This window comes from Aedes aegypti, chromosome 2 (genome assembly GCF_002204515.2).
Source record: "Aedes aegypti strain LVP_AGWG chromosome 2, AaegL5.0 Primary Assembly, whole genome shotgun sequence".
In the NCBI taxonomy this organism is placed as follows: domain Eukaryota; kingdom Metazoa; phylum Arthropoda; class Insecta; order Diptera; family Culicidae; genus Aedes; species Aedes aegypti.
The window spans coordinates 13,110,237-13,137,432 of NC_035108.1; the positions used below are offsets into that span (position 1 = coordinate 13,110,237).

The 27,196-nt window shown below is 36.9% G+C and overlaps 1 protein-coding gene across 2 annotated transcripts in view; it reads right to left on the reverse strand.

Annotated features, from left to right (window-relative positions):
• The window catches only part of LOC5571216, a 406,901-nt gene extending 380,360 nt beyond the window's left edge, over positions 1-26,541 (reverse strand). For both annotated transcript variants that reach the window (XM_021839914.1, XM_021839913.1), the window contains exon 1: positions 25,419-26,541. The gene's annotated coding sequence lies outside the window, so the exon portion shown is untranslated. The remainder of the gene's footprint in view (positions 1-25,418) is intronic.
• Positions 26,542-27,196: the final 655 nt, after the last annotated feature.

Below are 27,196 nucleotides of genomic sequence, written 5' to 3' on the forward strand. Positions count from 1 at the left end.
ATTCGGGGGCTCTTCAAAATAGAAGTGTGGGCCGCTAAATCAACATACAATCGGTATGTGACTTCAACCAACATTAGGATTTGTGTTTGAAATAATAATGCAAATGTCGTTTTTAGCTTTTTGAATTTGATAACTAAATCCACAAGTAATGAAAAGTTAAACCCGGTATTTTTCTCTCGAGGCGAATGACTTTTTAGTTAAAACCTCCTTAATAAATAATAAATAATAATACCCGGTACGAATTAAGGACTATAAGAAATGATTACGTGATTAAACGTTTCCAGTGGCGTGGGAAACGGGTAGAACAGGTAGGACTAGTACTACGCACAAAATCACCTGGGTAGAAAAAATCAGCAGGAAGCTTGAAAAATCAGTTGGACTATTTATCATCTGTTCAATATACAAACAAATTCGATATTAAACAAACTCGGATTAAAAGCTGTTTAAATCTACAGAATTTTTCATGTTTATTCATCTAGAAATAATGAAAAAAATGAGTCCAACATCACTGGTTGTGGAAACAAGCAGTTGGGTATATTTTTGTCTAATTTATATACATAAATCATTTAATCCAATAAATGATCCTAAAGAAATAATCACTTTCTTAGTCTAATGGGTTGGTATGAAGCAAAAAGGTGTCAGTGACAAAACAAAAAGACAGTTTTGAGTAAATCTAGTTTGAAGTTTTTGCAGTAATATTTAATTGTATACTTATTGTATAGAAGTCGACAAAACAAATCAGTTTTCCAAGATATATGTTATTTTTTTTTGTTGAGTGGAAAAATCACCTGAAAATATCAGTAGAAAGTTTGGAAACAGTATTTTTCAATAGATTCAACTCAAAACCAACCAAAATGTCACTTACATCCTTTTTTGTTTGGGCCCTTCAAAAATAGTCAACTTTCAGCACAGGATCTCATAGGATTAAACATTTTCTTAGCTTCACTGCGCACAAATTATTTGCCAACGTTTGTCCTACCGAGGAGGACTTCTAAAAGAATCACTCAAAGCGTCTTTCTACAAGTTTCTGTGGGGATTCCTCTTGACGTTACGTCAAAAATTGCTACATGTGTCGAATGATTTTCTTCATAAATTTCATTAAAATGCTGTTCAGGTATTTAATTGAAGTTCCCTTCAGCTATTGATTCGATGATTTCTTCGAGTGGAGTTCATTGAGCGATTTGTTCAAAACTTTCCAAAGAAATTGCCCCGTTCGTTAGAGATACCTTGAAGAATTCAACAAGTTTTTTCCCCCTATGATACCCTCAATATTCTCCCCCAATGATATCTGTAAAACTAAAGAACTTCACTAAAGATGTCCTCAATGAATTATTACAGGATTTCTCTGGGAATTTGATCCGTGTTTCTTGATGATAAGGAAACTTTTTTTTAAATAATTGGTGGGAATTGCTGAAAAAAAAAATCCCGCTGATATTCCGAAACAACAAACTCAAGATACCAGGGACGAAAAACATGATAAAAAAAGAGAAAAGTTTTTTAAAGATCTCCGGATCTCTTATAACAATTATGAAAAATTTAGCAAACGAAACCTTGCATGATATCCCGTATAATGTTCTTGGAGAAATCCCTGAAAAATCTTGAATGTTACTCTTGGAGGAATTACAAAAATGATTTCTGTAGCATTTTGTGGTTTTATACTCTAAATAAATTTTTAAAATGAAGAATTTTTGAAGAACTCACTCGAAAAATAATTCTAGGAATCTTTTAAAGAACTCGACAAGTGTGAAATTTATGGAAGAAATCCTTATGGATTTCGTGGAATAATCTATGAAAAAAATTATGGATCCTTGGTTAATCTGTGGGATATTTGTTAAAGAATTGGTTCTAAAAATGGAATATATTTAAAAATTTCTTGAGAGCTTTAATGATAGAATGAACCTTCGTTAATTTTCCGAGAAGAACTTCGGTAGAAAAAATTTCAACGTATTTCAGAGTAATAACTTAAGAAACCAAAACAAACATTCATAAAAAAACCATTCTGGGATATGCTGTAAGAATTTCTGGGAAAATTTTCCATTATTTGACTGCAGAAGAGTTTTGTGGAGCATATCTCGAAGAAATTCCTGCATGCATATATTTTTAAAAGACAATTTACACCGTCTTCAGCCATAGGCTGCACAGACTGAACATAACTTACATTAGACAACTGACATACGGAACGACCAGTGGACCAATGAAGAATTTTTCGTTTGATGAAAAGTTTTCTCCGACTGGGGCGGGAATCGAACCCACACTCTGTAGCACAATACGCCTAAACGACTGACGCCGCTAACCGCACGGCTACGAAGCCCACAAAAAATTGAGGAAACATTTAAAGAATTCCAAGACGAATTCCTGGTATAATTGTTTGAGGAATCTTTATAATAATTTCTGGCGGGATCGTTGGAGGAGTCTTTGTACGTATTCCTGATGAAAGCTCTCAACAAATTACTTGAAACTTATGAAACAATGGAATTGTCACGTAGTTATCTCTGGAGCCTTTACATAGTGCCTCTCGATAGTTTACATAAAGATTCATTGTAATGCGAAAAAAGAAACATCAAAGAACTTTTTTATAGCTTTGGTACTTTTTAAAAATGTATATAATATTGAGTACAATATTTCCGGCTTGGTTGAGGATATAGATCTAAATAAAATATTTTTAAACTTCTTCCAGATTTTATTAGGCTCAAGTTATAGAGGGTTCCTAGATGTTCAATGATTACCAGGACAATGTATTGATGAATACAGAAAAAAAACGATGCTCTGTTAAAAAGTACTGCTCTATGACGTTGAAATAAACGCTACCTCTATCAATATGCTGGATGCTATAGAGGTTCTTACACATAACCAATTACACATAAGGGCCTATGCAAACCTGATTTTTAATTCCTGTATACATTTTAGTTTGATAAAAGCTCAATTTGTACTGCTATAAGAAAATATCACCATGATTTTGGGGCCCTTAAGATCCGGGGCCCGGTACGGATCGCACCCCCCTTAGCTACGCTACTGACACCAAGACATTATTGCTAAAACACATGAACTAAATATTTGAAAATGTGAGATTTTACACTTCTATAAAATAGCTCGTTGTCAGTTATACCATACGAAAGCTACACGATAAAACCGTTCTCATATTTATCAACTGCAAATCAATTTTAGCTGTGTATATCAAAACGTGGACTTGCAATGGAGATTCAAACCTTGAAATCAAAGTTGAATCTAGTGAACCAAATTGCGCTCTGCGCTAAAATATCAATCGGTTAGTTGCCACCGACGAGTTAGTTACCATCGATCAGTACAAATTTTCAGCGCGAACAGTTGTCTGGTTCTCTGGTCTGGTAAACTGCTCCTTAAATTTTCGCATATTAAATCAAGCGTGTTACTTTGAAATTTGACAAGGCTCCACATTGTTTTTTTTTTAATAAATTGCTTCAATATTTCACCATACGTACTATGCAAAATACAATTTTTTGTTTCCTGAATCACACTCAAACTGGGATTCTCAGCCTCCATCAGAACGTGTCTGAATTGTCGAAAAAACAAGAAACCTTTCGCATGTTATTGAACCGCAGCAACTTCCACCGAAAAATAAAATTAATCAACCTCGCCATCTCGGTAACCGCCTTCGCTGAAAAGGCGTCAGGCGAAAAAATTAGCCCTGTTATATCACCTTTTAAAACGCCATCCAGTTCAGAGCTGCGCGGAACGGGGTAAATGGCACCTCTGCAGCCACTCACGCACTCACACGTCCACCGCCGGTAATATTGGCTCTTAAGTTCGGTATGGTCGGTTCAACTCCTTTGGGCCAATTTACCGGCAAGTCGTGGGATCACGGCTGTTGTTGCGACAGTTCTGAATCGATCCAACCCACGCAGACACATAGGTACTCTCGCATACAAGATATTCGGAAAAGATCACCGCATTCGCGTGCAGTGGCAAAACCAGTTTCGTAATGTTGTTCGGACCTGGGTGCCATTTTTGGACAGCAATATGATATTATTGGCAGCGGGACGGGACTGCACGACGTCGACGAGGTAATCAAGTCGCCATTGTCGTGGAGGACGTCATCGGTCACCACGTCCGGATCAAAACAGTGAGTTCGATTCATCGCGAGCGAGATATTGTGGAGGTGTCCTCGGGTCCAAATCGAATCCTTGAACTCTTGAGCTGTTCATGATGGTTTGGAATCGATCGAGAATTGGACCAGCCTGAATGATGCAGCATCTATTTGTTCAAGAATATTAATCGTACTAGATCGAGAACCTCGGTCGAAATCGAAAACCGAAGCAAGCGGTGGCACGGTGTTCCGCAGGCCGTTCTTATCTGGATCAAATATGTGCTCACTAATTGATTTTTGTAGCAAAAAAATAATAATCGTAGATCCCGATTAATTCTTGAAGAAACATAGAAGTCAAATCTCAAATATTCAGATTTGAAGAACCAGAAAACAGTTCACGCTGAAAGTTTATTCGATTGGTCACCACCAGGATTGAGTTTTCAGCTTCAATGGATGCCTGGATCTCCAGATTTGTGCTTTTGAAAATTTGAGATGTGGCTTCGATTAATCTTCATCTTAAGGATACGCCCTTTTCTTGATACTTGAAGGAAAACTGTAATATTTACACAGTTTTGCATTTACTACTATGATGAGAAGAAACATACCAACAAAACATGATTTAAAGTTGGCTCGAAGTTTGCATATGTTTTTTTAAACTCAAGAGTGGACAGCCATTGCCATCCCCACCTCGCTTTGTAATAATATTGCTGTTTGTGTTTGACGTGCAAATCTTGTTCAAATGCGTTCCAAACGCGGTAACACAAACTATTCAAAGGACACACAGCAACCGTGATCTTTATCACCGCCAACCTAGCAAAGAAAAGCTATCTTTGACTTCGCATTCCTTGTGAAAAATCTTACCACGTTTGGTGTTCCCGCATTAGAGAATTTGCATTTCAAACGCACACAGCAATACATCAACAATATTGCCATTGCGACTCCTAACTGAAAAAAAAAAACATTAGTTTCAAATAAATTTCGTAGTTTTTGAGTACGACCAATCGTCATAAAATGTACTCAAAGATTTAAAACAAATGAAAACGTACCTCATTTAGTTGAAAATCTGTTTTTTTCTTTAGGGTTTACAGAAACCTCGAACGTTGTGAAATCTGCTGAGCGAGTTGTTACCAGCGGTAAAACTAACAATGCCTTCACTGCCCATAACTGCATATTTGTCACATTCGACATTTTTGACAATTTCGAGTTAATACCGGGGAGAGTCATCAAATGACAACTACATTCGATCAACTTACTGAAATCGGTGAGATTGTTATAGAAAATTAAAAAAAAAATAGTTTCCTTTTATACTGCAATAAAATGCCCATTGGTATCCTATTTACTCAATACCTACTCTTGTCGAGTGTTATAAATATGTAGTCATGGGCAGATTTATTTCGATTAGAATTATCTTCAGCAGCAACGAATCAAAAGAGGCTGTCTTTCCGAAGAAAAAAGCAATAGGGATTGATGCCAAATTTAAGATTAATGGAAATGCAATGAATGTGATTTTGCGTGATGAATTATTTATTTAGTTTTTGATTTGTGAGTCCCTTCAAAGGAACTAATGTTCCATTGGGATGTCACTTTAGTTTTTGTAGTTTTAAATTTTCTCTCCGCGTTCTTGCATTTGCTTATTATTATTTACATAATTGTCGTGGAGGTAAATCTAATGAAAGTAAATCTAATGAAGAAACTACTCGTACATATCGTGATTATAGTAGCATTAATGTGCCTCACCTAATAAATGCGTTTAATGGCATTAATTGGAACCTTCTTTATAGTATGAGTGATAGTGATTTAGCCTTAAACTTCTTCAACCTACAACTACTAAGATTGTTTAATGAATTTGTACCTGTTCGTACAACAAAGCCAAAGAAAAATCCGTGGTTCAATCAAGAAATTGCAAATGCAATAGTCGAACGCAATATCGCTTATCGTCTTTGGATTGCTAATAGATCTACTTTCAATCATAACCAATTTAAACGTCTTCGTAACAGAACTACTACTTTAATTAATAATGCTGAGGCAAATTACGTGTCAGATAACCTTTCAGCTTCTAGTACAAGCAAAGATTTGTGGAAGAGAATCAAACATTTAAATATTTCCAAGACTTCTGAACGTAATGATAAATTCGATAACAGCATTGACGAAATCAACGATTATTTCAGCTCAAACTTCACCTTCGATGAGGATTTACCATCTGTGCCACCTGAAAATGTATATGGTTTCAGATTTTCCGAAATTTCTGAGAATGATATTATAATTTCTATCAATTCTATAAAATCTAACGCAGTAGGCTTGGACGAAATTCCCCTACGTTTTATTAAACTTTTGTTTCCTTCCATTTGTCTAATCATATGTTATATTTTCAACTTAATTGTATCTTCGTCAAAATTTCCTCAAGCATGGAAGCATTCAAAAATAATTCCTATAAAAAAGAAGGCAAGAACGTTAAACTTAGAAAATCTCCGTCCAATTAGCATTTTATGTGGTTTATCAAAAGTCTTTGAGCGGATTTTTAAATATCAAATTCAAGAGCATATCGAAAACTTTGACCTCATGCATACTTTCCAATCAGGGTTTCGACGTGGTCACAGTACAACATCCGCTTTTCTAAAAGTACACAATGACATTCTTTCAGTTATCGATAGAAAAGGTGCAGCATTTCTTTTCCTTTTAGACTTTCCTAAAGCATTCGATAGGGTTTCACATACCAAGCTGCTAAAAAAACTATCCTATGATTTTTTATTCTCTAGACCAGCAGTAAACCTTATGCAATCATATTTATCAAATCGAATTCAATCAGTTTTTGCTGGTGGAGCCTTTTCCAAGACCTGTTCTATTTTGTCTGGAGTACCGCAAGGCTCAATCCTTGGGTCTCTTTTATTTTCATGCTTCATCAATGATTTACCTAACGTTCTAAAACATTGTAAGATCCACATGTTCGCCGATGATGTGCAACTCTATCTGGCTCTAGAAGAAGTTGATTTGTCACTTATGTATCAGCTAATTAATGATGACTTGTCTCGCATCATACGTTGGGCGGATGAAAATCTTTTGCAAATCAACGCTTCTAAAACAAATGTGATGTTTATTTCAAGAAGCACTCATAACTACTCCTTGCCATCGTTTCGTCTAGGCAATGATCTTTTGGAGTACGTTAAGGCCGCACGGGACGTCATTATAATCATCCTATCCATTTGAAGAAGCAGATCTCAAGTACCACTCCATATATGGATGTGAATAATTTATCACTATATTCTATATATGTGGTGCACAATCGATTAAATTTTCAGCTTCATCGGTTCACTAAAACTCGAGATTTGCTTCGGCAAAGTTTTGATGATAATTGTTAGAGTGAGACAAAAGATAGGGAAAATAACACGGTCTCCCGTGTCCCCTTAATAAGGCATCAAATCTAGGTTTCATAATTCAAAATAATCTTGAATGGGACAGTCACGTCAATAATATGTGCAGCAAAATTTATAGCGGATTGAGATTGTTGAGAATTTCATCAAATATGTTACCAACTTCAGTAAAATTACAACTTTTCAAATCATTGCTGCTTCCGCATTTCATGTACGGTGATGTATTACTTATAAATGCTTCTGCCAGAGCTATAGACAGACTTAGAATAGCATTAAATTGTTGTGTACGTTATGTTTATAATTTGTCAAGATTTTCTCATGTGTCACGTTTTCATCCCAAGTTGATTGGATGTCCATTTTATGATTTTTTCAAAATGCGATCATGTCTAACTTTGTTCAAGATTATTCGATTTGCAACACCTTCATACTTGTACGAAAACTTAAACCCTTTTCAAAGCTATCGCACTAGAAACTTTATAATACCGCGATATAATACAGCACACTTTGCGAATACCCTATTTGTAAGAGGCATAGTATTCTGGAATCAATTACCAAATGAAACCAAAAACATAAATACTTTCAAAAACTTCCAGCAAGAATGCGTCAAATGGCTCAACAGGGGGAATCAACAAAATTAATAACTACGGAGTATCAGAAACATAATATTAAGTTAAATGTATTCCTTCAAATAATAGCTAATTGTAGCGCTTTAAAAGGAATTTTCCTTATGCTACATTGATATGAACAAGTAAATAAAAAAAATAAAAAAAAATAATTACAATACGATATAAGGTTTTATTCACAAAATTCATAACGCTGAAAATGACCATTTCTGACACCCACCCACCACCTTGTAACGCTTTTTGTTTGATTGTTCAAGGTATTTTATATGAGCTGTAACGTCATTAGGACACCCACCCACTACCTTCAACTTTATGGAATTTGTGAACAGGCCCTTATGCAAGTATTTTGAAAAATGCTAAAGTTACATCCGGCGATGCTTGTAACCCTACCAATTACCGACCGATTTCAACATTTTTAACCCCGAATCTTGGAGTAGCTTTTAAGCTGGGAGGGAGGCACCGATACTACACACGAAATATGACACAAAGTTATTTCCAACAGCAAGAAAACTCCAGCTTGCCAGCGACAATCAAGGCAGACTTGATAAACATCGCTAGTTTTCTTTTGTTGTGTTCATTCGATCGTTCTGGACAAACATGGAGAAAGGGCCAAAGTTTTCTATGCATTTCATTTACGTTTTTATTGGAAAAAGTAAAATTATGCGTATTTGAATACTTTATATTCAATCAAAATAAAAGGTGCTATTGTGACATTACTTTTGAATAAGCGTGAATAGCTTTTCAATTGATTTTTTATCACATTTGATAAAATGCAAAAATATGTTTGAATTGATTACGCGCTTTTATTATGTTTGTCCATTGTTTTCGATCTGGGCTCACAGTGACTGTTCCTGACAGCAGAATCTCGGCTCACCTTGACGTACATAAATTTCGTATCGGTTTCTCCCTCCCAGCTTTTAACCAATCGTCTTGTAAATCTTTTGTGTGCGAATACTGCTTAATATAAGTTTCAGTATGGTTTTAGGGAAGGTAGTGGGTCGACAACTGCCATTACAGAGCTTATAGATTAATTAATTTATGAGATTGATAAGAAAATATATTGACGATGGATTGTTTATCGACCTGAAGGAAGCTTTTGATACAATAAACCACGAAATACTTTTGAAAAAGTTTGGACTTAGAGGAATTACTTATGATTAAATTAGAAGCTATCTATCAGATCGTAAACGTTAAATGGAATTCGCAGCAGTCTGTGTAATTTAAATATTGGAGTGCTTCAAGGCGGCAACATAGGCCCTTTATTATTCCTAATCTTCATTGACGACTTAGGTAATCTGATGCTTCGTGGTGCACCAAGGCTCTTTGCAGATGACATGGCCTTGTTTTGTCTACGTTGGTGTAGTACAAGACATTGAGTCAGAACTTGTGAATCTCATTGAATTGACGTGTCGAATAAAGTATCTGTTTTATATGGGCCCATGAAGAGGGTGGGCTCTTTTGAAACAATTGAAGCACTACTACACTAGCAAATTACATCATAATCTTGTTATCCCAACTAGAGTCAATTTTCGAATAAATAGACAGGCTAACGAACTTCTAAGAAGCAATGCAACTTAGGCTCTGTGCGGATTACCAACTATTGTGCATTTAAGGAAAACACACTTCCCAATTAATTAAAAAGCATATCTAGTAGACTGGCCCAGCTCAGTATGGGAGAAAAATAAAGTTGTATAATCCCACGAAGGGTGGATCATTCCTTAGAGTTAGGGGGAGACTTTCAGAAAACTTCAGCTCATTTGGTCGATCCATAAGCTGGCGCAATTGAATTGAAGTTATAGGATTTTCAGCTCAAATATATCGGCAAATAGCACATCATCTCCTGTTTGGTTCAGGAAAATTGTTGATCGCGTTCAATTGAATCCTGAATGTCAAAAACACTACTTGATACCATAGCAAACAATATCGTAGAAGGTTGTATCTTGAATAAAATTGGAAAAGTTTATGTTTTAATCATCTGAAGTAGATTTGCAATACTGCTTAGCATTTCTTCAACATAGCTGGGTGGTAGCAACTAAGCGCATCATAGCCACCTATGACGCTGGGCGAGCTGTGGCATATGGTGCATGCTTGTACGGGAGTGCTGATCTAAACCAAACTTTCAACAACTGAAATGTTAATGAAAATGAGCTTAAATCCAGATACAATTTTCTGCAACTATGTATATTCATTAAGGTATCAACTAGTGAATTTATCATTCTGGGCTCAATTTAACGCGATTAAGTAGTGTACGGAGCGAAACTGTGACGTAGGGTCAATTTTCAATATATTTCAAACGAATTGAATGCGCCAGCTGGTGCAGCAACCAATTGAGTTGAAATTTTGAGAGCTTTTTTGAAAATTCAGCCGAATGATTCCCGATCAGTGCGAAAACGAACAAACTGTATCATTAGCTGAGACACTCTCATTCTGATCAGAGGCGATTTTTTTTTCTGTGCTATGTTTGCAACCAAAAGGGTGTTAGATGATTCAATAGATTATAATTAAGTCGTTTAAGCTTGCATTACCAGAAAATATGAAAGTCAATACTAATGTGATGCAAAACATAATCACCCGAATGGCTCGATACCGTTGTAGTGTGTGAAAGTTGTTGCTCTTGAACTCTCTCTTGTCACGTACCAAACTGAAGAGTGAATATCAAAGTTCATAGGGCTCTCCAATTACGGTGTGCTACGATCGGCTTACTTACTTACTTATTTGGCTTTACATCAATTATCTTGATAAAGCCTCGCCAACAATATTTCGCCAATTCCCTCGGTTCATGGCCGCTTCTCTCCATCCTCGACTGTGACCCACGCTCTCCAGGTCCTGGTGTACCTGGTCAATCCACCTAGCTCGCTGCGCCCCACGCCTTCTTGTTCCGACCGGATTCGTGGCGAACACCATATTTACAGGGTTGTTGTCCGGCATTCTTACAACATGCCCTGCCCAGCGTATCCTTCCAGCTTTAGCTACCTTCACGATACTGGGTTCGCCGTAGAGTCGAGCGAGCTCGTGGTTCATCCTTCGCCGCCACACGCCGTTCTCCTGCACGCCACCGAAGATCGTCCTTAGCACTCGGCGTTCAAAAACCCCAAGGGCTTGCAAGTCCTCCTCGAGCATAGTCCACGCCTCATGCCCATAGAGGACTACCGGTCTACGATCTACGATCGGCTTATTCGGATCAAAATCCAAACAATCCCGACCAGAACCACATAACAAGATTATAACAAATTCCTATCAACAGCAGTTGAAAATAACAGAGCTTGATAAAATTTTGCTATCAAGATTGCTTTGTTCTCAACTTGTTATATTTTAAGTAACACATTTATATCATTATTTGTTATATTTTTGACATCGCATTTATAAGTTTGTTGCAAATAACATCCGATATCATAAACAGTAACATAGTATGCTATAATTTTGTTATTTTCTTATATCCTTGCAGCACATTCTGTAATAATTTTGATATAATTGTAACAGGATTTGTTATATTTTAGTTTAATTTGGTGCAAATTTTGTTAGAATTTTTGTTATTTTAACTACTAATGTATCGTTTTGTAACAGCTGGTGATATAAAAAAAATCATATCAGGGGAACACATTCTGTTATAATCTTGTTTCTTCCGTCTGGTCGGGATGACAACTCTAGAACATCCATTGTATTCTGGATTTTTTTTCAAGCCACAGCACCACAGCTTTTTACTTAATTTCAAAAAAAAAAAAATAAAACGTCATTCGGCCAAATGATCCGTTCGGCCAAATGACGTTCGGCATTCAGACAAATGGCTATACACCTTTTGCCTAATTTATTACAAAACTCAAACTTAATGTGTTAAAGAATACTTATCGGCAAAATTTATTATATTTTCGATGCTTCTTCTTCTTGCCATTAACGTACCCACTGGGACAGAGCCGGCTACTCAGCGTAGTGTTCTGATGAGCACTTCCACAGTTATTAACTGAGAGCTTTCTTTGCCTAAGTTGCCATTTTTCGCATTCGTATATCGTGTGGCAGGTACGATGATACTTTATGACCAGGGAAGTCAAGGAAATTTCCATTACGAAAAGAGGCCCAATAAATCATAGTTCGAATACTATGTAAACTATTATATAGCGAATACAAAAACAATATTGAATTTTAACACTTCACTTTGCAAAAAGGAAAAAAGAAAATATTTAAAATACTTGTGAGGCTTGTGAAGAAGTAAGTCACAGCTTAAATAGGCTCACCTGTCACAAGATAAGCTACATATTAGAGTTTAATTGCATTCGCTCGCCTTACCAGTGATTTATAATGTGTCTGTGGCTTAAAACTTTTTGGAATCATACCATTAACATAGCGTTACTTTAAAACACCCCTACGATTTTCTTCAGATTTTTCCCAGATTGCACAGTGGTTCTAGCTACATAGGAGGGTGGTCATAAATACGAAAGTCGATAAATTAGTAATATATTCATTCAAGTTGATATGTATTTATGTTCTACATGCAAAGCATTACTTCTGATAAGAAGGGGATGTGCTAAGGTTTTCACCCCCTCCCCCTCCACGTATTGACTTGAGTGATTTTAGCTATATTTACTTAATGTATCAGAAGAAAGTCACAGAAGCTGTACAATGGGTCTCTGCACTGTTTTGATTTTGTAAGGGATTTTGACGTTTACTGGCCTTGCTGTTTACTAATTACATGAAAGAGTGAAAGAGAGCGACGGATTTTTGTGCAGAGCCCCATAAAAGATTTATACGTGTATTGTAGAGCAGCCTACTATGATTATATATTTAAAACTCAAAATTAGGATACTTGACAGCTACCATTTGTTGTTAATCAAGTTATGCTTTGGTAAACTAGACATACGGCACACAAGCGGCTACCACCAATCTGGTCGCAAACGGTCGCAGCTGCATTTATGTGCAAAATGTTATATAACTACATTGGTAAGTTTCATAGAAGAACGCATGAAAGGATTTGGAGGGGCAACATTCTTTTCGGCTTAGTGAATGTATCTAAAAATTCGAATTTTTTCGAATTTAGGCTGTGTATCAGCGATGTACTGCCCAACATTGCATATTTGTAACATTTGACAAAAGTAGGCATTGAATACCAAGTGGGCATTTTATGGAAGTAAGGGAAAAAACTAAAATTTCTAAAAATGACCAGGAACTCAAAAGTGCTTATTTAGGGCTGAAAGTTTGCACAGTTCGTATTCCATATTGGGTAAATCGTCAGAAAATAATTCTGATAGAAATTTTATTGCTACTATATTACGAGGCTCATGTGTAATCTAAATGTGACTGTTATGCGGTTACAATTGTTAGCGTGACTAACCAACTTTTTCTAAAACAATCTCTCAGATTTCAGTAGGTGGATCGAAATTGTTTATCATTTGAAGACTTTGCACGGTATTAACTCGAAATTGTCAAAAATGTCGATTGTGACAAATATTTAGTTATGGGCAGTATAGTGTGCAACCAAAATATGCAAATTTTAATTTTATTATTCATAGAGATCGATTGAAACCTTATTCAAAACCAGTGCCAATGATGCATACTTGCAAAGTATCGTTAACATTTCTGACAGAGTAATGAAAGTGTTAAGGCGTAACATCTCGGAGTTCAAAGATGGCCGGCACAATGGCCGACTTATACTCCTACTCACGTTTTCAAAGGCACAAAACTGGAGAAATAGTAAGCAAATGTTTTTGATCTTCTTATTTTAAGCTTTCTGCTAGTGCACAAAGCCGAAATAAAAAGTGCACTGTTTTTGGATGCTTTCTTTGCGAGTTTTGTGCCTTTGAAGTTTGAGTGCAATCTTAGAAGTTAATTCCAAACTGTTTCACCTTAAATATGAATTATTTTTATGATTTATATCGCCACTTAACTCATCTCACTTAGGTGACCCATATCAAAACGTTAAAACAAGAGTTCAGCAAAAACAATTATGGAATCTTGTTCTTTAAGTATTTGACATGATATCATTGAAAAAATATCACGATTTCGTTGAAGTCGAATTTTTGGATTAAGGACCTATACCTATACCTATACTTATATAAGAATTGGAACCCGAATCCTAGTCTTGGCACTTTTGATTAATTTCGGCAGTGGGGTTTTTTAATGCTTCTGAGCTCATATTTCACGAAAATATACGTTGTATTGAAGTGATTCTTATTGCAAAGTTTCAGACAAATTGGCCGAGAAAAATCCCCATGCCAAAGTGAATCATGAAAGTGCCCTAGTAGTTCTGCATCCTATGCAGTTTAGCATAGAAATCGATTGATGAGTACAGCTTTGATGGATATTTTTAACTGATAATTACGATCTTGGGAGCACCGTGAATTATTGTTGTTCTCCTATCACCAACGGCAGCAAGCAACTTCAGCAGAGAAAATCACCGTCGCACCGTGAAGCGGCCGGAGCGCTGACTGGAGGCCACGCGGGATGAATAATCGGCTGGGTGGAATTTAAAGGTCGTCTGCACTTATATGGCACGGTTCAGTGCCAGCTAGAACCGTATGAAAATGTCGCTGCCTAAATCAGAAACGCCAATGAAGTGATTGCGTCGTATCTACAGCTGTGAATTGTTTCCTTAAAAGCAGGATGACACTTCGGCCGTAAGCTGGGTTTGGCGAATCCCCGGTGAGACGACTTCCGTGAATCGATGCTTGGAGTGGTGATGATTTCTGAAGGGGAACTGAGATGTTTGTTGGTGTTTTATCGTCAGAGCGATCGTAAATTTGTAACTTTATGCGATTGAATTGTTGATTTGATTGCTTAGATTATTGACAGTAAAAGTTGAAGATTGAAATCAATAGGTGGGTGGTCTTGAAAACAACCTGTTTAATTCTTGTTTTTGCTTATGAACTCTATTTTTTAATGAAATTCCTTTTTTAGTAAGAGTTATTTCAAACATTACATCCATATTTATTCCCAGGTGTTGTGTGTTAGGCAATACTATTATCCAAAGTAAGTAAAACTAAATAAAAACATTTATATCATTTTGTTTTGTTTCGAGTAACATGATTTTCAATTGAACTAGCGAGTCCTGAATAAAAATTGTGCGCACTTTCAAATTGCATAGCTAGTTTATGAGCTTTTTCGCAAACATCAAGATTACTATCGGTATATGTTTCAAATGTATTTCAGTTGCCTCGTAAATAATTGAAAATGAAGCTGATAGGATTGAGAATCGCTAATGGGATATTTGAAATGTAACACGGACACGATCGGAATCAAAATCAGCTTGAGTAATAAGTGCAACAAAGGTGGTTAGAGCCAGTTAAGACCCAATCAATCGCAGAAGGGTTTCTAGAAGAGGGAAAACAAGTAGGGCTTTCAAGGTATTGAATTTGAAATATCCTGAAGAGCACTCATCATATCATATTCTGTCGTTGGAATTGCTTTGCCCATGGAACAAGGCGAAGTTTTGTATTAAAATCAGCAATGACACATTTTTTTCATTTGTCACGAGTCAATTTCCGCAAGTTAGTATGAAGCAAATTAACTTGCTGTTCAGTGCATCGAAAAGAAAAATATTTATATGTATATTTTCCAAGCTGTTCCAACCCAAAGTTTCAAAAACTTTGATTTTAAATCACGAAAAAGGTTGATGTTTTATACGCTTAATAATGATGATGGCAACTCCTCTACATGCTCCATCCAGTCAATCATTACGATAAACAAAAAAGTTTGGATCCAAGATTCAAACAAGTTTTAGTAATAACTGCTATATATAAGTTATGAGTTGTTAGCATTGAGTGACTCTTCAGAAGAAATTCGCGTTGTCAGATTTCAAATCAGAATTCATGTGTTCCAATCAGAAGAGTCCTAAATTATGCTCATCCAAATTCATTTCGCATCCCCACTCATCTGCGTTACACCACACTAAATGAAACCGCGCCATCGTTCAAATCCACAGTCCATCGCTAACCCGATCAAAGCTGCATCAAACTAAATATTCCACAGCGTCAACTAATATGTAGCTCACTTTCCCTCATCACCTCAAACTCATCCCAAATACGCTCCACATACCTTCCTTACATGAACCGGAGCGCGTGCCGCGAAAATTTTACACCGCGACCGGCCAGCCAACACTTAATTTCCAATTAATTGGCACTGAAATCCGACCCATCTGCGATAAAATGCTGATTAATTTTCATGCACCCTCCTTTCGTTTGCTCCCTCCATGTGCTCCGTCTGTACGGTTGGCAGCGTGCTTTACTGACAGTAGGAGCTATCAGGTGCCCCAATTTTGCGACGGCCGACGATCCCTCAACAATTATGGAATACAAATAGAGTGCTCCGCCTGGGATTCCACTCTGCTGTCTGGCTATTAGGGTGCGGCTTGTTTTTCAAAAGTTTTCCGAACGAAAACTTCGTATGTCCTTCTGAATTTAAATCACATAAGTAGATAAACTTAAAAGTTTGATCTAAAAATATTGAGATTTAGTACAAGTGACTTGTAGGTGGAATTTTGTATTACAAATTATGACCAAAAGTAAAAGTTTAAAATCAAACAAATCGAATAATATCAAAAATGATTTCCTCAATTACAGTTATTTAGTTCAATCAAATCGATGTTTAACTATATGTTTCATCCAAACTGCTAAAATCTAATAGATTTATCTTAAAAACATGTAAAAAGGTTTGGAATCAGTTTAATGTTCATAAGGTTATGGTAAAACTAAGATTCTCTACTTCAGTAAAATGAAAAGAATAATTAGAGAAAACTTCCTCTGACAAAAACTAATTTTTATTTGAGACAAGTTTGAAGTACTACAAGCTTTTCATAAGTTTAATTTTTAGGATAACGGTGCCTTAAGATTCAAAATTGGTTGAAAAATAACAAAAAAAAACTTAATAGAAGATCATTTTTTATAACTTTGAAATACGCATTCAAGTCGCTTACGCCACCTTAAATTTTAATATTTTTGGCTCAAACTTTGAGATTTCTCTGCTAATGTGATTTGAGTTCGAAAGCGTACACGAACTTTTTGTTTTAAAAAGTTTCAAAATACAAGCCGCACCCTACTGTCCATCCGTCCATTCGTTCATGTTACTGAGCAGCGATCAAACGATGTGCACACATTCCATTTCGCATGTTCTCGGGATTCTGCCTGGCCTGGAATAAGTAGATGGAAATTTCTTGATTCGCGCGCGCGGGGCTCATTGAATTGAAAGCTGCATGGCGATAAATCAAACATGAGCGACCGGGGCCAAATGCTGATAGCTTTATGGAAATGAGGCGCGCAAATTTTTGATTTGCATTCAACATGTTCCCGTTGCTGGGACACATACTTCTGATAAACCGAAAACTATTTTTTTGTGTGCACCCGAACAAACGGGACATTGTATTTGTTTTCAGCATATTTTGACATTGCATTTGTTGTGCTTCCAATTTCCAATTTCAGAGTAATTTTGTTTTCGTTCAATGCAATTCTATGGTCATCGCCTTGCTTCTAGATGTTCGTTTCATTCCATTCATTTCAAATATACCGCACATCCATGTCAATTTTTTTTTCAATTTCTATGGCATTTCTTTCTTTTGCCATTTTTTCTTAGTTCTTTACCAATCTATTACCGTCCCTTTGCAACTCCCTTGTGATGAATGGCAATGGGCTCATTATGAAACAGCAAGAGACTCATAATAACCATTAGTTCATTGCCGTTCATTGCCGTTCATTGCCAAATTTGTCCTTTCCAATTACCTTTCCATTTCTTTTTCATTTTTATTCCACCAGCAGTCCATTTTGGTGTCAATGTTATTTTCCCTTTCACTATCCTTTCATTGCTGGTTCACCTTCATTTCTATTTCATTGCTATTTCATCAAATTTATTTTCTGCTAGTAAGTTGGAACTTTCATTCCCTCAAGGTCTTATCTCTATAGCTTTGAAGTTTGATTTATATAATTGCATATTTTAAATTTGAATATATTTTTTTTCTATACTGTGTTTTTGATCCAATATGTTGCATTTTGACACTATTTTTTCATTGTCGTTTCGACACTTTCTACATCTTTATAGCGCTTGTATGAAATGCAACACTTTGGAGGACTTAAGCCCACCCCATTCTATTACAGTAGGCAAAGTGAAGTCGAAAATGCTTCTGTGTTTAGTTTCTGGACTAATAAACGGGTTCAATTTATGGTTTGAGGACAGATTGTAAAATTCTACAGGTTTGTTCAATGATGAAAGAAGCGATAAGTCAACCAATGGAAATCTCCATTAACCCTCAAAGCCCGGGACAAACCTTTTATTATAAATTGATTGGTGTTAATAAAAATTGTTACGTTTTGATTTGTTGTATCGTAAAAAGCTTCAGCTCAGATTCAAAACGATGATAAACAAACTTTGTAAATAAGAAACAGAAGAGAAGGGTTGCTCCGCGCATCGAAAACCCCTGCCAAACCTTCATTCGCACAAGAAACTAGAGCTGCTGCACAACACACACAGTAACAGCGCGCTTTAGACTAGGCACACGACAACCATGCTATTCAGACGCCAATCGTCGTCTCTCCTCTGAACAACGACTACGCAGAGAAGCATCGTATCCCGTAAATGCGGAGTGGTGAAATCAGTCAGTCGCACACAGCACGTTATTCCGTGGTCGTCGAATCGAGAAGTTTCCCTGCACCTAGCAGGCATTATTTAAAGTTGGTGATTGTCGGTGGTTTGGATTTGGAAGAATCCACCGGTGTGGACATCTTAATCCAAGAATAAGAAAAACCTCATCTTTCGAGGAGCACTTTGCTGCGAGGTACATCGCGCGGTCTGCCGGGTTGGATTCCATTGCGAGGTAATCACGTGGATAACAGATGAGCTGAAATTGTCTGGCTGCTATAGAAATCAACTGTGCGGGCTATCATCAAAGCTTATTTCGGCCATTTTGCAAACTATATAGTTGGAGTGAAAGCCCGATTGACGCACATTAGGATAGCTGTCCCAGTTCACCTAGAACAACAGCGACTTGGTCGCTGACCACAATTTGTGGGGTAGAAGAGGTTCTACACGAGTAGGATAAGCGGAATAACACGTCGTCGATTCAACGAGCCACGAGGCAAATCAGGACGATACAGCGGAAGAACATAAGCCCTTCAGGCTCTCAATGGTAAGAGAGACAGTAACTATATGACTGAGGGCAGAATTCTTATCTCCAATGCCTGCAGGGTTTTTTTCCCTTATACCATCTCGTTTCTGCTTAGGAAAATTGCGTCAAGAAGGACGAGTGCTATTCACAGCGAGGACACACGAGTGGCAGATCGACCGTAATGAAAGCGTAGCGCTAAAGCTTTGATGCATGGACAACCGGGTGACGGTCCCGATGGCTGCAAGAATGGGAGCGTTCGTGCGAAGCCGCAATGTAGCACATATTCACGCCTAAGCACGTCGCTGAACCTAAAGGAAGCAGCGGGTAGTGACGTAGCGTAGCGGCAAGTTAATTTTACCCAAGGCAATAATGAAGCTACTTGAACGTCATTAAATCATATCAGAAACCCAATGCAAGACATAAACTCTCAACATAACTAAAACATATGTTGGAGTACCTTGTACCTTGCTTAGATGATTCGAGATCTGAACCAGAAAACAAATGTTAACAAATACCGGTCTTAGTGTTATTTCCAATGAGTTCAATTTTGAATATCCAATTTTGGGTCCCGTTTATCAGAAAGGAAGTGTCAATACAGGTAAGAAGCATGTTCTTACAGGGTGTCCGCAAATTATCCGTGCAAGCTTTGGAGACTCTATAAAATCAAACAGAATAAATTCAGTATTCTTGCATGGTTTGAAACATTCACCAATAATATTATTAGGCAGTAAGTTTGACACATATCCTATTCCAAATTCTGTTGAACCAAACCAAATGTGTTGAGGCGTCTTAAAGGGAGCTGTTTTCCGAGCTTTATAACGGAAGAGAAATGGCTATAGAACTCATTGGACACATTCCAGCGTAACGCGACACCACGAGGAACCGACTTTCATTAACATATGAGGCCTGCTCTCGGAAATATGCCTTGTGATTAAACAGGTATTATATTTTGCATATTGAATGTACTTGATGTTGTGACATTCATTTTTAAGCTTTACACTGTATATATGGTAAACAAAAGCAGTTACATTCCGTAACGCGACATCATTGCTGAAATGCACTTTTTCAAACATCACTCTATAAACGCCTATATCTGCTCTGCTATATTTTTTTACAACCTAGGTTTGTTCAAGGAAATCCTTCTATGTATTGATAAGAACCAGAGGGTGACTTCAAACTGGAAGGAAATATTATTTTAGATTTCATTTTATGAGCGCCGCGTTACGTTTATCTTCCAACAGGGTTTTGCAAATGGTGTCGCGTTACGCAAAAAAAATATTATTTTATTGTTATTGACAAAATCGGTAATGTTGCTTTCGGGTTTCGGAAAAATGCATAACTACTAATGTTTTTGTTTAATACATTCGACATTCTGCTTCACAGTAGTGTAATTTGATTCGATACTGGTCAAAATTGATTAACTGTTTTCGTGAAGATTGTCGGGCATAGTAAAAGCGTAAATAGAAACGTCTAAGGGCCGATTTCTTCACCTTCGCTTAAGCCGTAAACCACGTTTACTTATACGATTAAACAAGGTTTAAAGGCTAAGTGGTGGTGAAGAAACCGCTTATAAGACATAGAACTTAATTATTTGCAATAATATTAGGTGTTTTCGGTGCAGTACTTGCGAATGGCGGAGTAATAGTCGAGAATATTGACACATGGTTTTGGCATTGACAACATGACATTGGTTTTATCTTTGCTCTTTTTGCACAAATCTGAGCAAATAGCTCTGGTTTTATGCTGACTTCTAGAATTGACCAAAATCTTATCAGAAAAGTGTCAGTCTGTGAATGGATAGCCTCACACATGTTGGGGATAACTTGGCTTCAACCTTATTCACTGGAAAATCCGCAATATCCATAAAAATTATCCATTCTTGAAAATCATCAGTTGCAAACTAATCAGATTTCGATCTTGTCATGACAAAACATCCCAACACATTCATAATATGGTGCAAAAAAAATCCACGGATCGCGATTATCAGATTACTTGAATTTCACAGTTGCATGTGAATTGCGCGTAATATTGTCTGCGCGTTACTGCCGCCGCTTGATGTGGATTTTAAATGAGCGCCGTAATATTTCCTTTTTATCCGCTCCTGATTTTGTCGTTAGCGGAGGAGGTCACGAAAGAGAAAAAGAAAGACCATCCTCAGGTTGGTGCCGACGACTTCAAGTCACCACCTATTAGTAGTTCAACGAAAACAATCTTTGTATAAATTCGTAAACGAATTTTTGAAACATTGTAAGTGACTAGAGAGGATTATATTGCTTTTATATTGCTGGAGTAGTTACAGTTGTTAATTCTAAAATAACCTAAGAAAAAAGGAAGTTAAAAATGAGGTGTCCAATCGCAAAGAAGTGTCAGTTTGAGCCATGGTTACCAAAAAACCTTCAGTTTTCACATTTTTTCCTCCAACAGGAAAAAATACATAATTCGTAGAAGATTGGCTTGTTTTTCTGGCTCCCATACAATGTGTATAACTTACAAAATTTCTGAAAAAAACTTCAAAGACGATTTTTTGAAACTTAATTTTTGTCACTAACATTCCTTTGCTTCTAACCCCATCAAATGTTATCTGAGGTAATTCTGGATTGAAATGCATCCAAAGATATACCGAAACTTTAATCCGAGATGTGCAGACCAGTTGAATGGATTCAATGGGTGGCTGGGATTGAATAGCTAACAATGCCGGCTTTACGAAATCGAATGTTTGCCAAGAAAACTTTGATTTTTTTTTCCAGGAGTCTCTCTAAGGCTTTCTTCTAGAATAACCTGAAAATTCTTTAACACGTCAGTCGTCACGGTGTTGTATTTTGTAAAACAGTGGTGAAAAAACCTCACTTATCGTACATAGCATCAGCGTGGTGGTTCTGACGGTTGCAAACTGCGCGACGACTGAAGGGTTACAATAACTTCTTAAGACACATTCCATTTGATCCAAGAAGAAACATATTGAGAAATTTCCTTACCTTGATATATTTTCAACGTATCCTGTGGATGAGGAATTACTTGTTGTGTTTTTGCGGAATCCCAAAAGTATATAACACTTCGAAAACCGTTGAAATATTTTTTTTTTAAATCAATAAAGTGTTGGAAAAACGTTGATATAAATCCTGGAACTATCAAAACAAATTATCAGCAGAATTATCTTAAAAGAACTGTTTGGACCAATTTGAATTGTAGTACCTTAATGTAACATAACATATTCCACAATCACACTGTTTGCTCAGAGCACTCTCTCATCATAATTTGTTTTCCCATCAACCCGAACAGATCAAATCACAAAGGCACACACGATACAAAGTAGATCCTCCAGTTAGTTATCTCCCGATCGAACGAGAGCGTAGACCAATCTTCGTTCTATTGCGACCGCGTTTGAAGAAGCAATAAACATCTATTCGGTTGTAAAGTGCCGGTTCATTACTGTAAAATAAAGTGTCGTTTAATTGCCTAATTCAGTGTCACGTTCAGTCCAAGTTCCTAAATCCGGATACAGTTCTTTTCCGTCGAAACAGGAACATATGAATGAATCGCTGGATTGTTCTGCGGAGCAACAGTAAAATAAGTGGAGATAATTAAACAAAACCAATTCCTCAAAGTCTATTAATAATTTCTAGAACAATCATTACTCAACAGGATAGAATTTCTGGAGGAACCTCTGGTCATCATCATGTATTCCATCGAAAAATTCTTGCAAAAACTGCTGTAAGAGCACTTGGCTGTAGTGCTTTGATGCATGGACTAGAAAGATACGGTTTGAAGCTAAAGAAACCATTAAGTGACATCCCTTTACAAATTCGTGTAAGCTTCTTACAATGAATACCAGGAAAAATCCTGGGGAAATTTCTAGGCTATACCTTCTTTGATAAATTCCTAGAAGAATTCTTGTGGTTTAATCCAGAGCAATTGCAAAAAGACACTTGAAAAAATCCTAATTGGAAAATATTTGCCTAGATAAAGGATTGCATGTGTCCTGTGTGAAATCTCTGGCAGAGTTTCTGAGAGAATGTTTTCGAAAATTCTCTTCAACTTTCTTGCAAAACGTTTTAACAAATTCAAGAGTTGTCCTTAAAGAAACTGTAGAAATATTATTAGTTTTATAATTAGCTGTAATTTCTCGTCCTTTGCCACAGAAGATCTTCTTTCAGGAATCCTTGTAAACATTTCTAATTAAATTGCTTAGAAGACTCGGAATTCTCCCTGAGAAATATTAAGACGCATCTTCAAGCTTCTTCTCCTAAGACATATCTGAACATTTCTTTTCCGAGTAGCATTTCATCATATTTGGTTTGAGATTTGTTTTTTATTTTCAAGAAAGAAGGTTTTGAGAAAATGAAAAGCGGAGTAATTTAGCACGATATAAGAAGCTGAAATTATGCAAAAAGAATTCACGGAGAATAAGCTACCGAGTGGTTGCATGAAGTAAACGCAAATATGAATTCCCAAAAAGCCAACGTATCACCTCTGAATTAATTAAGCAACGTGGAATATAAAATTCATGCAAAGTGGATGGAAAACAACTTATGAAATATACAGAAAAACCGGATTTGACAGCTTTTACTAATAGCCGATCGACGGATGATCATACATTTGTCGTTAGAAGTGTTTTAGAAGAACATTGGAATGCAGGCAATGATGTGTATGTATTATGGTAAAATTTTAAGGATGTATTTTAAATAATTTCTATGATTGTAAAAAGCCATTGAATCTGGAATACAATGCACGAAAGCTATTACATGGAAAACTGCTGATAGAAGAGTAGGAGTAGGGAGAATAAGCTATTACGGTAATAATATAAGAAGAGAAAACAATCATCCACTCAAACTTGCCTACAAAATTAGATTAGCAACGAAGAAGTTGAGTAGACCCTGAAGGATTCACTGAATATTGATTCATATCGTTACAATAACATGGAAACAGAAGAATGGAAACAGTCATTCAAAGATAGAGAAATATAATACCCTAAATAGGATAGCTTAAATGTAGTCAATGTTAGCTGCAAGGAAAAAAAAGGATCGAATAAACTAAATTAACGTCTTCAATAGCGCTGAGAAAATTAACATCAATAACAAACAGTTTATTCAGTATTTCAACAAATAATTTAAGGATACAATGGCAATGACACTCAATATACTGGGCATCTACGTTTAAATCATGAAAGTTCACCTTTACACATAACTTTTTAGTTCCTAGCAATTATAACTAAAACTTATTTCAATACTGGATCCAAACTCGAAAGTGATCTTTTTTTTTGTTTATCGTAATGATTGACTGGATGGGGCATATGGGAGAGTTGCAATCATCATTCATAGGCGTACATCATATTTTTCGGCATTTGAAATCAAAGTTTTTGAAAATTTGGGTGTTTCTGTTGAAACATGAGAGCTTGATAAATATACCTAAATATAAGCTGCCTATGCCTTTTCAATGCACTGAGCAGTAAGTTTATTTGCTAAAAATGACTTGCGGAAATTTACTCGCAATAAGTCAACATTTTTTGTCATTGGTGACTTTAATGCCAAACATCGCTCATGCAATAATTCGCAAAGTAATTCCAACGGCAGAATTTTATTTGATGAGTGTTCTTCAGGATATATCTCAATTTGATACTCTAACAGCCCTACTTATTTTTTATCATCTAGATACCATGCTACGATTACTTTGGCCCTACCCGACTTAAGTTAGTAAATAAAAAGTTATTAAATTTAGTCGCCTTCTTCTGATCATGTCCCTGTTACATTTCAAATATCCCATGAAGCGATTCTCAATCCTAACAGCTCCACTTTCAGTTATATTCGAGCCGACTGGAATGCATATGATACATATATCGATTGTAATCTTGATGTTAACATTTCTTTGCAAACAACTCTTGATATTGACAATGCTCTTGAAACTGTATCTTATTCCATTTTTGAAGCAAAGGGCATTGTAATTTTAAAATGTGAATTAAAATTCTAATCCGTGATCATAGACGATGATCTTAAACTAAGACGGATCCTTAGAAACGTGAGGAGAAGCCCATTTCAACGCACTCGCGATTCTGCTATGAAAAATATATGGCGGGATCTGCGAAAATAAATTTAAAAACGTTTTACTCAATCAAGAAACAAAAAACATTAAAATAAAATTTCTGGATTATATCATTGATGTCTTAAGCTTGTAAATTCTTGTTTAAAACATTATTAAGTTAGGAAATTATATTCAATACAAATTATATGCAAATTCCATCTTCATATTTATCAATAATAAATGATATAGTAATACATAGAATATTAACATACCGTTTATAGATTTTATTTTTCTGTCGAACTGCCAAAAGTAATGCGTGTTTGTTGAATATCAGCCGATGAAACCTAATGTTGTCGAATTCACCGAAAACACAGGAACGCCTTCAACCCGGTCACTCGTTCTCTGTTAGTCACGTTATTTACCTCAAGCTTCCACACACTCCTGCTGAAATACGCTCATCAGCTTGTTTTCCACAATTCCGACCTATAGCTTACGTAAGTGCTCTTTTCAACTCTTATCACTCTACACACTATGCCACCGACATTCTTTTACGACGGGAAAGGCCACAGCTGCGCTAATCGATCACTCACTCAGTCGCCAACAATCTCGCCTTTAACGGATGTATAACACCACAACCAACAGCAAAACACCACTCCAAAGCCGGTCTTGACGTTCTCTGCTCACTTCCTAGACTTAATCACACTTCGTACTAACACTACGCAGCCAAGCTGTAGACACCGGTTCTAAAGGTCGGATTGCTCGCACTTTGCAACACACCGCCGAGCATCCACCGATCGTTAAAAAACGCCAGCCGGAAAAGAATTTTTGCCACTCAATCAACACGGGTATCCACTAATTGGAAGTCGCCGTCAAACAAAAATCAAACATCGAACGCCTCTCACCGATGAAAACAAAATCAAACGCCAGTTAAATAGTGGCGAAGAGGCGAAAACACTTGTTCAATTAGCAATCACAAACACTCGACTCGAATCTCTTGCGCTGGAATTGATTCACATAACCACTGCCTCCTAACTCAAAACGCACAAAATCTTATCCCCCACACGAAAGTGATTTGGCTCTGATTGGGAATCAAGCGACGAACCCGGATCGAAACACGAATTGCTTCCAAATTGCGGTGTGATCTATGCGATCTTGCACTGCTGTCTCCTTCCCTACAAAAGTCACGCTTCTTGGAACAAGAGACTGCGCAATTAAGTACAAACACTGTCGCTGAATGCAGTGCAGTTGTTGGTTTAGTTGAGCTCACACTCTCGCACACACAGGTGAAAACGAGCGAAGAGTAACTCTCGGCACGCCGCGAATACGATCGAAGGAAGACCGGCCGTGATCAAACGTTGCGCACGCGATCAAGTCTCGGAGAGAACTGATCGGTTCGCCCAGGTGAATGGAATGTAAACAGAGTCAACTGTTGTTGTGGATGCACGGGGCTCGCGATCAGCAGGTTTAGGTGAGGTTGTGTGAGTGTGTGAATGTGGTGGTTCGCCGGGCAAAAAACTTGAAAGCTCCGCGATCGTGGCGAAGGTGGTGGGCGAAGAGTTTAATTCAAGTTCGGAGCTTGTTCGAAGAGTTCATTTCCAATGCAAAAGATTCGTTGATGGCAACCGCATGGAACCTTTCTTGCAGTTTTCTTTGCTGGTGTACCATAACATTCCTATTGCTAAAACCCTATAATGCTTGTAAAAAGTGTATGTAAATCATAATTTCGTTTCAAAGCTTATACAAGAATACATAAACTGAAGGCCAAACCTTTGCACTTGTCAGGAGAAAGTCAGTGTTTCGTAATATTTTTGGAACCCTGTACCGTCATCTAGCCTTCAATCCACGCTGCTTCATTATGTGCCCTTCATTGCAACCACTTTGAATGTAATAATTCGCGCATACTGTTTGAGCTCAATAAAAATTTCAATGCAAGTGCCATTTGTCATGAAGGTTTCTTCAAAGAAATAGCCAAAGTGCCCAAGAAAAGCTTGAGTATTGAAAACTAATTTTGAAGCTGTGGTGTCACAGACTTTGAGTACTCATTTTGAGC